This window comes from Centruroides vittatus, unplaced genomic scaffold (assembly GCF_030686945.1).
Source record: "Centruroides vittatus isolate TY-2023 unplaced genomic scaffold, ASM3068694v2 contig_5, whole genome shotgun sequence".
In the NCBI taxonomy this organism is placed as follows: Eukaryota; Metazoa; Arthropoda; class Arachnida; order Scorpiones; family Buthidae; genus Centruroides; species Centruroides vittatus.
Window position 1 is genome coordinate 3,466,535 of NW_027122286.1, and position 17,579 is coordinate 3,484,113.

At 28.3% G+C, this 17,579-nt stretch overlaps 1 protein-coding gene across 1 annotated transcript in view; it reads left to right on the forward strand.

Annotated features, from left to right (window-relative positions):
- The first annotated feature begins 12,504 nt into the window (after positions 1 to 12,504).
- The window catches only part of LOC136978245 (voltage-dependent calcium channel type A subunit alpha-1-like), a 637,477-nt gene continuing 632,402 nt past the window's right edge, over positions 12,505 to 17,579 (forward strand). Inside the window, exon 1 of the mRNA XM_067273927.1 lies at positions 12,505 to 12,988. The gene's annotated coding sequence lies outside the window, so the exon portion shown is untranslated. The remainder of the gene's footprint in view (positions 12,989 to 17,579) is intronic.

Genomic DNA, 17,579 nt, shown 5'->3' on the forward strand with positions numbered 1-17,579 from the left:
TGCAAGGAAGGGGTCTCAGTTACATGTAAAGAATCGTTTAAATGGCTGTCATGGATCTTATAGAGCTTAATAACAAAATAAATGTTTCACGCGTGTAATTTAACGCAAGTGGATCACGCCAACAAGTTGTTTTGCACTTTTACACGCATTAAACTGTCACATCTCTTTGTTGAGATGATAAAATTGATACGAAAAAAGCAGCTTTTTTTTTTTACTTTCTTTCCGTGTATCAAATGACAAACGAGGATAAAAAATAACCTATTTTTCTGTTTTGAAGTCTAGATCTTTAATCAACCTCTTGTCATATTGCTTTCAGATCTTATCTATACTTTATAGAAGCTTCAAACTATTTTATGCTGTTATAATTTTATTTTTGTAAAACATCTATTCAGTTCTTCAGAAAAGATGACAATATGTTTTAATAATGAATAATTGAGGAATCGAAAATCATTATTTGTTTCTAAAACTGTACTTTTTTCATATTATGGACGCTTTTATGATATGGTTTGGGAAGATACCCTCGCTTTACGACCGCTCGACTTACAACTTGCATAATTTTCTGAATGGCGGCATAATTTCTTACATAATTTCTTTATGAAATGACGTATTTAATGGTCATATTCTTGTTGGCTTGTCTCTGCTTTTTAGATCTAATGCTTCAAATGTTTTTTGAATTCAGCTATTCAATTCTTCAAATTGTTAGCGCTATTTATGAAAAAAATCTATTCAAAATTTTGAAGAAAGACTGTATAAAATGCTGTATTCGAGTGTTATGTATGTTATGTACTGTACAGTTGTGGTTTCAGGAACGTAATATCAATTTACGACACCGAACTTGCGGGTAACAGGGATCTCACTTTACGACGGATTTCAGAAACTAATTCGGGCGTACAATACATCATACTGTATACAATTTTCATCATAAATTGTAAAACGAACTTCAAAAATATGGAAAATAAATATGAGAAAATGTGAGAAAAATATAATCTAAATATTAAATTTGAAATAAATATTTTTCTAATATAAAAAACTAGAGTAAAATATATTCTTTCATGTGGACAGTGGCCTAATATAACCAGATTAGAACTGCATCTCATCAATTATTAGGATAACACTAAAATTATGGTCTTACATTCAAATTATAAAGAATAAAATTCGAATCGCTCTCTAATATACTAGAAAATGATAAAATTTAATGGAAAATTATATACTCTAAATTGATTGATAACGTAGACACCATTTCGTTTCTAGGAACTGAGTAGAGATAATTTGTATGAAGATATACTTCCTGTTTTATTATCTTTGACATTAATTATCTTCAATGATAGAATACGTTATTCTTTGATTAATATTATGTTTCCTCATATAAAATCTGCTATATTCCTATTACTTGTACTCTGCTTAAGAATGCATGCATTATCTGTTGATAGAGCCTTAACACCGCTTGGAATGTAAATAACTCATCTACATGACTTCTCACTCTTCACGTTTCGAGACAATCCTTATTCTCAAGTTAATTATAACTACTAGAAAATACCAATTACCTAATTAAATGAACTTAGCTATAACTACGCGCCATCAAAAAGCTAATGTATTGAGACATACGATGACATTTTCATATTGTTTACAAACAGCGTAAATTTATAAAGAATGTGTTTGTAAATTTATTATAAAAATGCTTATTTATATTAACTCAAATGATAGTGAATTCTTGAATGTTTATTTAAAGTGAGGCATCAGCATATTTAAGTTACAAGGAAGCCACAATTATACACATTTCGAGTTGGCCTGAGTCCCAAAAGGGTCAGTTAGCAATTGAGAGATGAACAGCGAAGCTCCGACCCTTGATATTATAATAAAGTATAGGGTCTTGGTTAGGGTTTGAATCCACAACAGTAGAACAACTCCCAGAAAATATAAGACTCTACGATACGAAGGTTTTGCATGCAAAAATTAATGTGTTGTCAAGAAGTCGAATTTTATGATATAGAAAAGTTTTAATTTCTTAATTTAGAATTTTTCTAAAGTTTTACTTGAATTTTATTTTAGAATGCTATAAATTAACAGTGAGGCTCTGGAATACTGTATACTGCTTTTAAGATACAAAATTAATTAGAGATTTTAAGATTTGTGTTTCAAAATTGATTATTTTTGCTCTAATTTTTGTAAAGACGATAATCAAAATTTTATTTAGTTCTTCATAATTTCAGTTAATCAAGTGAATACTATCATCCAGAATGGATAAACTATGGGCAATCCAAGCAAGAACATCACTTTATTAAACTCTTATCAATGGAGACGAGTTCAAAAACTGAAAATTCATTAAAAGTATAATTAAAATTACAATAAAATTCAATTTATAAATAATACTTTTTAAAAATTAACAAAATTTTACATAATGTTTTAAAATTTAAAAAAAAGTTAACTGAATAAAACGGCAATGTATTAGTCTCGTAGGCTATCAAGAGAACGTTGTTTTTTTATAAAAAAATATATAAAGAGGAAAGGAAAATTGTATAAGCTGTGCATTGGCTCATAAGTCAATAATGTAGAAATTTTCAATACAGAAGAGATAAGTCGAGGTGAAGAGGAAGATGACGTGTTGACACCGATTCGTCATCTGGTTAGCCCCAGATCACATATATTTCATTTTAGTAAACTACGATGCCGAAAAATCAAGTTCTGAAAAGGAGAAGAAATTTTCAATTTCGACAAAATCCTTTTCTTTTTTTTCTTATTAAAATTTAACTGTTTCATATTTTTCGAATATTTCGATGCTTTAGGATGCTTCATTTGCTAGAAAATGTTTTAAAAGAATAATTTAGACAAGCTTTAACGTGTAAGAAGTTTTAAAAATAACAATTACTTTATAATTTGTTTTAAAATGCTTTAAAGTTTTACTTGCTTAATTAAAGATTGTTTCGATTTGTGTAAAAATCGCTTTTAAGCAAGTTTTAAAAAATTCTAACCACGTAACATCATTTTTATACTCTACAACTACCATCCCATCTTCTTGTAAAGCTCCGTAACGCCGTCAAACATACCCACCCCAAAAATTATATAACACATTCGATCTCCGATCAATCTGTACAATTGCACTAAGGAATTATAAAGAAGTACAGGGCATCGAACGTTACATTATGCTATTAATTGCATTTATAACTTACAAAGCAATGACGTAAACAATATGGTTCGCTAATCAGCACTGAAAAATAAAAATGAATTATTCTATAGCCAAGGGCTGAGACCCAAGCATTGGTAACATTTTTGTAAACACCCCATCTCTGTGTAACGCATCTTAGCGATTATTTGCATACCGTAACTGAGTTACGTAATTTATGGACAGCCTCTTAGAGCCTGTTTGTAAATTGTTTTTGCACCGTACTTAAGCAAGTTTAGACAAGCTTAAACAAGTTTAGACAATCTTAGACAAGCCTAAATACATTTTAAGATTGTCTAAACTTGTCACAAATTATCTAATGACAAGTATTTTTGAAATGAAAGGCTAAACAGAATTAAAAGACTACTTTAAATAGTCTTTTTTAACTCGAATAAATAAAATTTAGACAAGCTTAAACAAGCTTAAAAAAAAAGTTTGAATAAAGAATGTTTTCTTTTTAATAAAATACTAAGAATTGATTATTTTTCTTTGGACAAATCATTGGGATATTAATTTTAATTCATCGAATGCGCTTTTCGAATCAATACAAAGATCTGTTTGTAAACTTACACCATCGAAGAGAATATTAAATCCGATTAATACAATCTCCGATTATCTTGCTTTTAAAGAGAAGCGATAAACAACTAATCCTGATTATCTACGAATTTTTTTTTCCTGCAATGAAAAGTAATTTAATCTTTAAATAATCAGGCAAAGGAGTAATCCGATATGCAAATAATTAAGAGAAATGTCAACTATATTAGACAAACAGCCAGAGGAAATTACTTGATGCTACATTTTACCATTTTGAAATTCGTTAAATAAGCATTTCTACTTAAAATTTTGAATCAATTTAAATAAAAGAGGATATAATGGTGCTTAATTTTCAATTCAAGTCCAAGTTTATATAATAATTTATTTAAAAATTCGATGTTTTACAGGTGTTGTTTTGAGTTGTTTTTCAATATGGCACCAACCTTAATACTTTAAAGACCAATTTTTATGGTTGAAATGAAAGATATGGACGTTTTTAATTGTAATTTTTAATTGTAATTTATATTATAAGATATAAAAATTCAAATAAACTTTAATTTTAAATTCAAAGTTCTGTCAAAATCAATTAATGCACCTTTGTTTACTGCATGGCTTCAAGTGCCATATCCATCTTCGTTGCGATAAGGATCTAAAATATACGCGAGTGCATATATATATATAAAATGAACCTAATTAAGCAATATTATGCTTCTAGTTCTGTTTAGATAAGGTTTATTATGTCAGCTTTTTGGCTATCGATCATTCAAACGTTGTCACTTTTCCAAAATGGCACCACGATAAGCTTCACTAGAATATGTCACGTCTGAAGAATGATCAGCTGCGTATCATTTATTTATTTACGTTCATAAAAATTGATAAATGGTTAAAGATGCAACACACGGATGATTTTTTTTTCTTTTTCTCTAGTTTATCACGAAAAAGTTTGATTGAAATTAGAGTTATAGATTTTTTTAAAGCATGAAACATATCGTGGAAAACTTGGATTGTATTGTAATCAATTGAAGACAAAAATATATTTGATATATTCTATATTAATTTATCCAATATTTTATATGCATTTTTGAAAATATACAATTTACAACGTATTTTTATTTAAAATAAACTAAAGTTTTTCTTAATACTAAGTAAAGAAACTTAAGTTTTAAATTATAAATGGACATTGATCTTATGGATGATTGTGTATCAATTACACTATTCAAGTTATGAAGTTATGAGAAATCTCACAAACAGACAAACGTAAAGACGAACAATTTCAACAGAAAAAGCTATTCTTTTTAGGGAAAAGATTGCTAAAATACAACATTTGTGCAATAGTATCAGAGATTAACAGCATTCATCATCTGATGTGATTAGAGAGGAATGTTTCACACGAATCATTCTGTTCCAATTTATATCAGAAATTTAACAGCTCGTCATGTATAGAAGCTTACAATAGACTAAGTTATATTGACTGCGATGTTATTATCAGTTGATTAGATCTGAGAAAGCAAACTGATCTTCATCACTCTTGATGGAATCCGAGTGGCTGCAGTATGATGCCAAATATCATCAACGAAATGGCGATGATGTAACGCTCTATAGGAATAATATTGTTTATTTTTTGTGTCGAATTAATTCTTCTATATTATTTGTTGTTATATTAATACTTTTTTCTACTTTTTTGTTATTGTATTTTTTATTTTTTATTTTTTGGATTTATATTCTTTCAAACTTTATGCTTACAAATTGGAAAATATTAAATTGTTTTTCTTTTGTGAAAAAACAATTTAAATAAAGAATTTAATTTTAAAAATTTAATTTTTATTCATCGCAAACTTTATTTTAATTATTAACTTTGATTTTTTTCATGGATATAAACACACAAATTTTAAAATGTGTTTTTTAAAATTAAATTTATAAATAAAATAATAAAATTAGGCAATAATTAGATATATATTTTTTGTCTTAAATACAGCTAAATTAAATTAGAATTATATTTTAATAACAATAGTCGTATTGTTTTTTAAATAAAAATTTAATTAATTAATACACACAATTCGAAACTTATTTTGAAAAAATAAATTTATATTTTATATAAATTAATACATTTTTTTCCCATTTAAAAAGAGAATAATGTATACCTATATTAATGCATTTATTACTTTTGTCACTTGCTAATAAAAGAAAACTTAAAAAAAGATTTCAATTTTATTTAAAATTCTTGCAACTAAAAAATACAGAAAATACAATAAAAAAAACTTCAACAACGTAAACAAATGGATTTTACAAATTAATGTTTAATGTTTACGTTTAAACAATTGCATTTAATAATCCTTGTCCATTTTTTGATTTTGACTACGAAATGTATAATGAAATTATTTATGACGACTTTTATTTTAAAAATTATTTACTAATGATTTTTTCTTATTAGAAAAATATATAATTTATTTAGTATAATTTAATCGACGAGTTGTGCAAGGAATAATTATTCCTCCTGAAGGTCTGCAAGAATGGATTTAAACCTTTAAAATAAGTAAATTAAGCGACTTCCTTATCTATTTTTAAGTTAGAAAAATTATTTTTCAAAATATTTAAAGTGTCCATTATTCATTTAACTAATCGGTCGTTTAAATTTAAAGAAAAATATAATATTGCTAGCCTATATGGCGATTGTAATAAGCGATTACAATATCGTAAAGGACAATTTCTTTTGAAACAACGATATAATTTACAAGAACTTTTAGTATCTCGTTGGACCCCAAAAGAATCGAAATTCGTCGCTAAATCCACGCTTCTGTGAGCGCATCACAGCATACAAAGCCAACAATATTGGGGTAGTACGGTCGCAGTGCTTGAAAATTATCTTTACTAGTCGCTTGCTAATGGTACGAGAAGAAACAGGGTTCAGTAGCAAGGCTTTCTAGATGATGGACAAAGCTCTCATTGCAGCTAAACGTGTTTGCCTGATAATCAGACGATCATCTCTCTTGGTGGTCTGTTTGGGGTGTTCAGAGCCTGCCTGCAGTGTATGTATGTCCTGACGTATCCCCTGTCTCCAACACCTGCTCGTATTAGAACGACCAAATGGCAGTAGTTTGGTGAAATTGCCATCCTGGTTTCCTCGATCCGATGACGCAGCATTTTTCAAATTTCGTCAGCTGTGCCTAATGTTTTTAGTTGCAACATATAGGCATTTCTGGCCTCCAAACACAAACTTCTGAGTACGGTGAACCTATGCGAACCTTTTTATAAGATTTTGAGCTAGCGATTTTAAGACACTTTGGCGGCATTAACTGGCGGTCAATCACACCACAATTGTAATAATTTACATATCTGTATGTGGAGTATTGCTGCAATCGGGTGCATAACATTTTTGTCGATGAATGAATATGATTTATTTAAAATAAATTTATTCACAAGCTTAACTGATAACTTAAACAAGAAAACTTCTCTCAAAGTTCTGCAAACTTACTTGTATCATAAGTTAGAATTTATTAAGATTCCAAACAAGTAAACTTGACGATCCTCACTATTGTGTTTGTTCATAAAATCGCAATGTTGAGTTGTAAAAGTTACTAAAAAAATTATAATTTTTGATATCGAGATGCAAACATTCTTAAAAGTTACCATGTTATAGATGAAAACTGTAGTTTTTTTGTGAGGAATTTTAATTCAATTGCTTTATAATGGAGTTTTGATGACTATATTCCAATTCATTTTCCTATTTATGTTCACGCTCAAGTTTATTAACCTTATTTTCATGTTCTGAACCATTCTAAAGTCAATTTTGAATTGTTTAAACGCCATTTCAAAGCGAAGTACCTTCAAAAAAATGCATATCAATATGCCACTTATGACATACAAAATTTAAGAAAATAAATTTTTCCGCTGTAAAAATATATCCAAAAGTATTAAAAATTTATGATTTTTAACTTAAATTCAATGTAAATAAATTATATAACGAAGAATGAATATTGCATTTATGAAAACGCGAATTTACACTTCAAAATTTCTCGTTAAATAATAAATAAAATTTAAACGCAAATAAATAAATTTTTATTCAAAATTTCAAGAGAGAGTTGTCTTTTTTTCCCTCTCTTTGAATATTAAAAGAAAATGTAAATTTATAAAATTAAAACTTACAAATTTATCTTGGAGACTCATTCAGCCATCCGTTAACACTTTAGTTGTCCATTTTAATTGCCTTCAGGACGAAGAATCTTCTAAAAATTCCTTTGAATATAGCGAATTGTTAGTTTATAAATATTCATTAGCGCGAATATCTTTAAATTAATTAATTAATTACTCTGGAAATAAGTTTCGAAGTTTAGAAAGTCGAATATTTTCATTTTATTTGTGCGAAATTTATCGAAATATCGTGACATTTTCTGATTGTTAGTGTGAAACAATATATTAATTTCTATATTTGTATATTAATTTGTATATCATTGTAAGAACTTTGATTTTATCAGATAATTCAACACACAAAAAACTGATTAAATTTAATATAAATACTATTATTTACTCTAAAATTATGTAATTTTATCAAGATTATAAGTTAATAAAACCGTTTAAATAATGTTAAAATTTAATTTTTTATATAAATTTTAATTTAATTTTAAAATATAAATATTGAAAAGAGTAAATATTATAAAAATAAATATACTTAATTTTGATAAAAATACAGCCTAAAAATTACATAATAAATGTTGAATTTTAAAAAAATATAAGATATAATATTTTAGGTCTTTCTTGGTGTTGAAATTTATTTAGAAAACTTCCTTGAAAAAAGTCTTGGAAATGATCCTAAACAGAGGGGAAAAAACAATAAAAAAGTAGATTTGTTTCTTTTATTCTCTTTATTTTTTTCTATCTTTATACTTCTTTGAACAAATTACAAAGCAGGGATTTAGTAGAAATTCCAAGTTCTTTCTTTTAAAAGACAATCAAAAGATATCTCCAGGGTTTGAACACGATTTCATTTCTTAATAACACCTAAAAACCCTCAAAATAGTATGTAAGCCGTGTCAAATAACACTTTAAATGTGTAAAATAGCGTGTAAAAATATTAAATAACACAACAGGAAAGTTCAAGATAGGTAAAACCGTGTATTGAACGAATAAAAACGTTAAATAATTTACGAGAAAAAAGTCATAAAATACAATATTAAAAATACAAAAATCTTAAATTTTATATAAAGTAATAGTAAAATGGTTAAAGAAAGCTTGAAAAAACATTTCTAGTAATACATAAAAACATGAAACAATAAGTAAAATAAAAGTAATAAATCGTATATTAAAAAAAATCATTTATAACACGTTAAATGTAACGCAAAACACGAGAAAATATTAAATAATACATAAAATTGTTGAACAAGTCTTCAGAAACGTTTGTAATACATTAAAATTCTGTACAAGAAGTGTTAAAATACATAAACTAATACATAAATAGTGTTTATAAGACGTAAAGTAACACGTGAAATAATAATAATATGTAAAATAACACAACAAAAATATTTAATACACATAAGAATATATAATAAAAGGTTTTTAAAACGATGCGTATATTATTTTTTTTTTAAATATAATAATAATTCAAATTAATCTAGACAAGCCTCCTGTAATTAGTTTTTAATTTTATAAGCTTTTAATTTTTAATTTTTTGTTTTTATAAATTATATTTTCCCCCTCGTATTTAAAAGAAAATTTACTACGTCACAGAGTTTTAAAATCGTTTTAAAAAAATCTTCATTATGACGGCGTAGATGCGTCATACAAAAAAGACAATTAATACATTTAAAAAATTTTTTAAATCGATTCTGTGGCGTCACAGTTATTACTTAATGACGCGTTTTACGTCAGATGTATTTATTTTAATTTTATTTATTTTTTAATTTATTTAAAATTTGTATTTTAAAATAAAAGAAAAAAAATACTTATAATAATAATAATTCCTTACGTAAATTTATGTTGTAAATTGGTGTTTATACGGTTACAAAATTTGAGAGTTTAAATTATAATTTTAGTTTATTTTACACGTTAAAAAATATATTTTATGGTTTTTAAGAAGTAAAATTAAACGTGACACGTGTGACACTTGTATAAAGAATGAAGAATGGGGTTTAAATTTTATGTATTTTTTAAAAATAAAATAATAATAATTTATATAAAAATGTGACGTTTTAATGAAGTAGAAAAGAGAAAATTTTAAAAGATAAAAATAGCATAACAGACAATGTGCAGAATGTTACTTAGAGGAGACTATAGTTAGTCGTCATGGCAACCTTCTTGTATTGTAGGAGCGGAAGAAGGGAGACTGGATTGACAGAAATTGTCCTTCCTATATTTATCTCTTTCTCTGGACGATGTTTTCGTCGTTTTCTTTAGAGAAAAAGGGGCTTGGTTAAATAAAAAAAAAAAAAAAATTCTGCAATTTAATGCTGTTGGTCTGTCCACAGCTTGCAAGCCACGTCGTATGACATCATCCCACAATAAAAGCCTCCTTTAAGCAGTTTATATTCACCATTCTTGCTTTATATAAAGTAATTATTGACGATTTTAATACTTGAAGCATTTTAACTATCTTGTATCTCATATGTATTAGACTGATCTCTACTGTAATTATTTATAAACTTGCATTCTTGCATAAATTAATACATTCATTTTGTTCTTTAAATTACACTTATCTACTTACGCATTTAAAATATCTGTAAATGTGTAAATAACTTTCAAAAGTAACCCTCAGAAGTGCCATTTGTTGGACTCGCACGTGTCTGCGTAATGTAATTAGATTCACTTTACATGTGATCCAGACAAGTACAAGTCCAATAAATGTCAATGATTATGCTTAACGTTACGCTTGTAAAGTCAGTAAATGCTTGTAATAATAAATCACATTACCTTGATCTCTATCCAGACACATTATAACTGATCCACGTTCTACTCTAATAAGTGTCTGTGATATTTGTTTACGTTATATTTGATCCAAATAAATTGCTGGCTTTCACGTTACGTGTTATCCAGTAGACAGACACACAAGTCCAAAAAAATGTCGGTGATTACGGTTCGTGTTACTTGTGTAAATTCAATAAACGTCTGTAATGCCTCTCGTTATACCTGATCCAGACACGTCTAATGGTATTTGCGATCCATATAATTAAACATATATGTCGATACACGTTATATGTGATGGAAATAAATATAAATTTAATAAATGTTAGCGATTATGGTGTGTGCTACACGTGTAAATTCAATAAAAGTCTATAATAATGCTTCCCATTATACCTAATTTAGATACGTGCAAGCCAAATGATATAAGTTCACTTTATTGATGATCCAGATAAGTATAATTATTGATTTGCGTTATACGTGATTCACCTACTGATAAATTCGATAATGATTTACCATATTTACGATCCAAAATCGAATTTTTCTAAAAATATTCTCTCGTAAGCTCCTAATTGGATGCATTCCCTCGGACTGTTTCAATTTATTTTATAATCAAAATTGCTGATCCCATACGTAAATTTATTACTTGAAAAATTCTTCTTCTTTTCTTAAATAAATAAAAAAAAGTAATATCCAAAAATTTAATAAAGTGGTTTCTAGCAATTTCTTCAAATTTGTTTACTCTTTCAGTAAAAAGAATTAGCATTGAATTGGCACTCCTAGAGTTAAAAAAAGCTAAAGACACGCATGAAAAGATGGATTACGTTCTTTGCATTTCATGCACAGTTGAATTTCTTGCAAAATATTTTACGCTCTTCTGGATTACGGGATAAAGAGATGCGCTATTTTTGTCACCATCGACATATTTTTGAATTATTTTTTTTCCTTTTCTGACTTCCAGGTTAAGTCGTTAAATAGGGAAGAAAAGAAAGAAGAACAACGTCTATTCTCATTATATTTTCCTCTATGTGACTTATGTAAGTTTAGCTAAGTTCAGCAACTTGCGATTAGTGAAAGCAAATGTAAACAGTGAAAGCTTCAGAAAATGTAACTAATGAAAGAGAATTAGGCTATTTGCAGTAAACGAATAGTAAAAGTGAACTTACGCTCGAGAAAAGGACTACTGAAAGCCAACTATTTTCTGAAAGCTAATAATAACTGAAGCGAATTAACTTCAGAAAAATGATTGCTGAAAGTGAAAAAGCTCCATGAAACTAGTAAAAGTTACTAATAAGTGAAGAGAAGCTGCATCAGAAAACGACTACCGAGAGCGAACTAGTTTCAGAAAATCACTAATAAAAGCCAACTATCTTGAAAAAATGTTAAAAGTAGAAGCTTTATTTATCATAAAATTAGTATTTTAGATACGCTTCTAACATATTTATAATTAGTTTACGATAGAATTGACACTTAAGATATTGCATTTTAGTGCCTTTAAAGTTAGTTTTCTTGTTAAGTTATAGGCTAGTAGCACCTTTCTATGAATAAAACTCGTCAATAAAGTATTTACATTCGGTGGTACATTGCATATTATTACTTTGTATCGAGGTAATTGTTACATCTTACCATATGGTAACGGGAGGAAGCGAAACCCGTATCGTTTACAGTACACAGAAGCCGGAAGATTACGTTATCAAATGCATGCTAATGGTTATCGTTAACACGTTAATTAGCATGCAGCAATTCGTGCAAAATGCGTTAAAAAATTAGCAGAAAAAATAAAAATATTCGTTAATTAAGTGCAAGAACATTTAACGTAATATAGCAAGATGGGAACTTTCAACATGGTTGACGCGGAGGGTAATTGACATATTGAAGCTGTACAAGTCGTAGATATTTCGACAGTCGAATAGGAATGTCAGATTTTTGTAGGGAAGGTTTTCAATAGGGACAACATCAGGTGTCATCAAGCAGGCGCCCGACTTACCTGAGGCGGGGTAGATGGAGCTGCACGTGTCCGCGGTTGCCAAGCAACATCTGTGGCAGCTGCTCGACCCTTCTCCACTCCGTCATTTCCTAGTATATTGTGTTGCTCAGAAAATGCTAGAGTTGCTTCCCTTAACCGGATCGTCGACTTTTTGAGGAACCGAGGATAATTTTTCGCTTCAGTTGGTTGTAAGTCTTGAGAAGTTGCACCACTCTCGCCCTCTCTACCAACTAACGGACCTGTTGCTAATCTGAGACTTGTAAGGTTGTTTAAGAGCGTACGTAATCCCGTAGAAAGTGTTTTTTCCATATATTTGTCGACTGTCGTACAACTGTCGGATCCTGAATCGATGGAAAATAAGGCTCCGAATTAATTATGTGCCTTGTAACCTGGATCAAAATCCATTAAGCCATTAAGAGGTAACTTTTTCTTTACATACAAAACTTATTTTTCGGTATTTAAATGACTAATTTTTGGTAAATTTGATGACAGATTTACATCTTGACATTCGGAAAAATAGCTTTAAAATCTCTATTTAAATAATTAAAATAATATCTTGATGTGGGGAGTTGTTTAATGACTGAATTACGCGCATCATCAAAAAAATTCTATCTTGGAAAAAGTTTAAAAAATAAAATAGAAATAATCCCGTTCTTCTAATAAAAATTTTAAGGTAATTTTTTTGGATTTTTCAGAAGTTTTAGTCATTAAAAAAACCAACAAAAATGCTTCCATTAAGAATATTTTTGCAGTTTTTGTTCTTCTTTAAATTATATTTTTTCATATGCAAACAAAAAAACTGTGTAAAACGAAATAAATTTTTATGTATTTGCATCGGCCCATTATCTTAGAAGATATTTTTCTTAATTTATTTTTAATAATTAATTCAGGTAATAATTAGATGGAGTTCTTTGATTATATTTGACTAATTAGTCTGAAATCACTTCAACTTTCCTCTTCTGATTAATTTTATTTCCTCTTAGTAAACAAGTTAGTCATATTACTGATAAGTTTAGTACATGTGTACAACACTGTTATGACGTGTAGACTCTCCTGTACAAAATAGCATTAAAAAGTCTTGAATCCTGTACCTACAAGTCGTAAAATATATTTTTTTCTAGTTATAAATTGAGTTATATTTGTAGATCGTTGATGACAATTTTCAAATTTCGGTGATTTTTTTAAGTTAATTTCAGTCTTAGAATTGAAATGAAATTTTAAAATTGTATAACCATTAAAAAGGGAGTTCAAACCCATCCTTTTCTTAGGATTTTTAAAGAATATTCCAGCTCTATTTATGATTCGCTTCAGTTTGCCGTTTGACTTTTGGTTTATTGTACCGTACATTAAATGGTTCCCTCTGAGAATGCCTAAATTAGAATAATTAAATTCACATTCTTACACTAAAATATATGGATAATGTCTGCCTAATAATCCTATAATCCGATATACTTAAGTAGTTTAAGCTGTAGCAACTCGTTGATATAACATTACGTATCAGAAAAGAAACAACATATTTTAAAAAATACGTTTATAGCTGGCCTAAGTGAAGATTTTGGCATTAATTAACGTTATTTTTATGTTAATACGGTGTATGTGGGTTACCATGACTATTGTAGTATGATAAATTGGCAACTTCTCATCACCATAACGTTACATATATTACACTATAGATTATTTCTGAATGCATTAATTAAAGTAAATTGTCTTAAATAATAATAAAAAACGATCATTTAATCTTTCTAGAATCTAATAAAAGTATCTTTATGAAAAAAAATTATTTATTTTTGTATTTAAAATCATTTTTAACTGGAATCAACCACTTGTTGATGCTCTCATTCCTCCTCTTGTTCAGTTCATCTAAGACTGATTTCAAATTGGTTATACTATTTACCAAAATCTCTTCCTTAACTCGATTAAAAATTAAGAAAAGTAATTATTTGGAAAAGAATTAAGATTTAAATCGAAACTCTATTTCAGTTTCCAGCTTCTGTTGATTCTCTCAAAAGTATATAAAATCTAATTGTTGAGTTTCTAGGCTTTAAAATATAATTTGAAGAAGATTAACGTTGCGGATAGAAGAAGGAAACACTTTATAAATGATGCTATTAGAGATCTTTCTGCCCAATTCATGAGGTATCGAACTGTCACTAATGATCGATACCTATGACCGAATTCATCAGATGATAGGAAGCAACAAGTAACCTTTGACCTTATTACTCTCGGGGTGTTTACGAGGTCTTTAACGTGTATTTTGGAAAGCAAAGGTATTGGATATCGTATATTCTGTAAGCTTCGTAATCTGCTCAATTTTCACTTAAGCCATCGCTCCAGAGTAAATCAACAAGCATCTCGCGTATCAGTTCTATATTTCGTATTTTTATAGAAATTTTGTTATTTATCGCCATTGAAACATCAAAAAATCTCTGATTTCTACTTGTTTTCATCTCTTGTATTTTATAAAATGTGAGTTAAACAATAAATTTCGACGTTGTGCTACTTATTGAAAGAAAGGAAAAAGGAGAAGAAGGTGGAAGAAATGCAATTTTCATGAGTTTTTTTTAATTTTTAAAGTTTTAAAACTAAAAAATACTTTTATATATTTTTTCAGCATTTAAATTTGTTTCTGATTTTAAATATTCGAGAAAAACTAACTTTTTTCTCCGGATTATTTATGGAAAGAAGTGATGCTAAGATTAGTTATGATGTGGAGAAGGAGAGGAACTCATCTTCTATATTTGCTAAGAAACAAGAGGAGATGTCGACATCCAATTGATTTTCAATATTCTTGCATCTCAAGGTATACAGACAGATGCTAGAAACATCCAGATCAATCGGTCAAACAAGACTAAGAACCTTTCGTAACCCATCTGTATGGTATCTCTTTGAGAGACTCTTCACCCTTGTATATATTCCGATACCTAGGCTATATTAAGATTTTTTTTCTAATAAAATCTTAGCATATTTATCATTTAAAAAATATTTTAAAATAATTTACACTTTACTAGACGATTCTGTGAATACTTTTAAGTTATTGTTTGTAAAATAAAGCAACGTGGAAGATTCTAAAATTGAAAAGAAACGTTTTTCTTTCCTTTAATTACTCGCTAGCCTTTACGCCATCCCAGTTTAACTTAAAGACAGAGTTATATACCTGTGCAGCGCATGTATTTATATAAAAATAACTTAAACGAGAAATTGGAGAATTAAATTATTTCTAGCAGCTGCCATTTCTCTAGAAGAAAGCAGAAACTTTCGTTCCTGCTCGATTCTTTTTCATTTTAAAATGGAAATTTTACAACATAAACTAAAGTTTTACGGATTTAAAAGTAAGTTTACAATTTTAAGAATATATTTTTACATATTTATCAAATATTAAAAGTCTCATTAGTAAAATTAGACAATGTAAATCGAATTCAATCGGCATCTTCCAATCTATTTCCCATGTTAATCTACTTTTAGTACATTGTGAGTATTGAATTCCTATTCTTCGAGTGATCGCGAGCTATCGGTTGAATATTATTATTTTAGAAAATTAGTCATTTTTTGAAGAATTTAAACATTATTTCAAATTAATTTACTACTTTTAGAGAAATTAGATAATGATAGATCTATAAAATTATTTAGAAGCTAGTATAAAAACCCTAAAGTTATAGACAAGCGTATTAAATCATTATGTAAAACCAAGCTGCGCTGTTGTTCGTAGGTTATTATACTAGTGCAATGGTAATAAATTTCTTGCCAAAAATATCTGGATAGAGCCTTATTCATGTTGTCAGTTTGCTGTTCCATCTGTTACCATGGCGACGTGTATGACACATCATCCATCTGTCTATCCGGGGATACACTTCGCAATAACAAGAAGGGTTATCTTCCAAGGACAGGATAGACACTAATTAGTGAGGAGTCGTGTTGTTATTACATTTATTAAGAGTAAATTATTAGATAATAACATCATCTGGAGGGAAAGATCTCGGTAGGAACAAAGAGATATCTGAAAATGTCAAAGAAACATATTTCCCACTTTCCAGCTAAATTTTAATAAGCAGCTTCGTGTAGGGTCTTAAAAACGGCTTTGTAAATTGATCGTTGAGAAGAAAATGAGTTTTTATGTAAAATTTATTAGAAAATATATAAATATTATACATCAGTTTTTTTTTAAATTTAAAAACAGCGTTAAATTTACATTATAATTGCATATTGCTTATACAACGAGTAAGGTTCCAAGAATAGATTCATAAAAACGTTCACAGAAATGACAAGAATTGAAGGATAAGATTCTTTAATGAATGTTTCTGAAGGTGTTTCTAAGAAATTTTATTCAGTTACGAAGTGCTCTTGGAACTTCTTTGCGTATTTCACTTCCTGTACAGATAGAGAAAAATCAAATAAACTACAAATTGGTCATGAGGAACATCTTTACAGATTCGCGAAACGAAAGGATTTACAAATCTCCAGGGTCTACACCCGTGAGATTTTCGGCAAAAATACAAACAGGAGCAAACTAGATCTTGTCAAAGAAATTAAAGAAAATTGTTCAATATTTAAGATTATTCGCGTCATCTGCAGAGTTGAATTATAACTTTCCAACTCATCAAAGTAAACGAACTCGGTTAAAATTCCATATCGAAATATATTTTAAAGTTGATTTGATCGCTCTAAATTTGATTAGCGAGTTTCTGAAGTCGAAATTATTTTGGGAGAAACAGTATTTTTCTTTATAATTTATGCAAATTCGAAAATTTTGATAAAATTAGATTTCGTTGCAAGTGAAAATAGAGTGAATTGTAACATACTTAAATAAATGTAAAGATTATTTTAATTAATTTTATTTTTTCTATACTGTAAGCCTTTAAGATTCTCGATGGAAAAGCAACATTTCTCGGCAGGAAGACTCAAGGAATCCTGGCAAAAAGTGTTGGTTTGCCACCAAGAACCTTAAAGGTTGGGCATACAGAAATACAAGAATTAACTAAAATAATCTTCACATTATTAGGAAGATTCTATTGA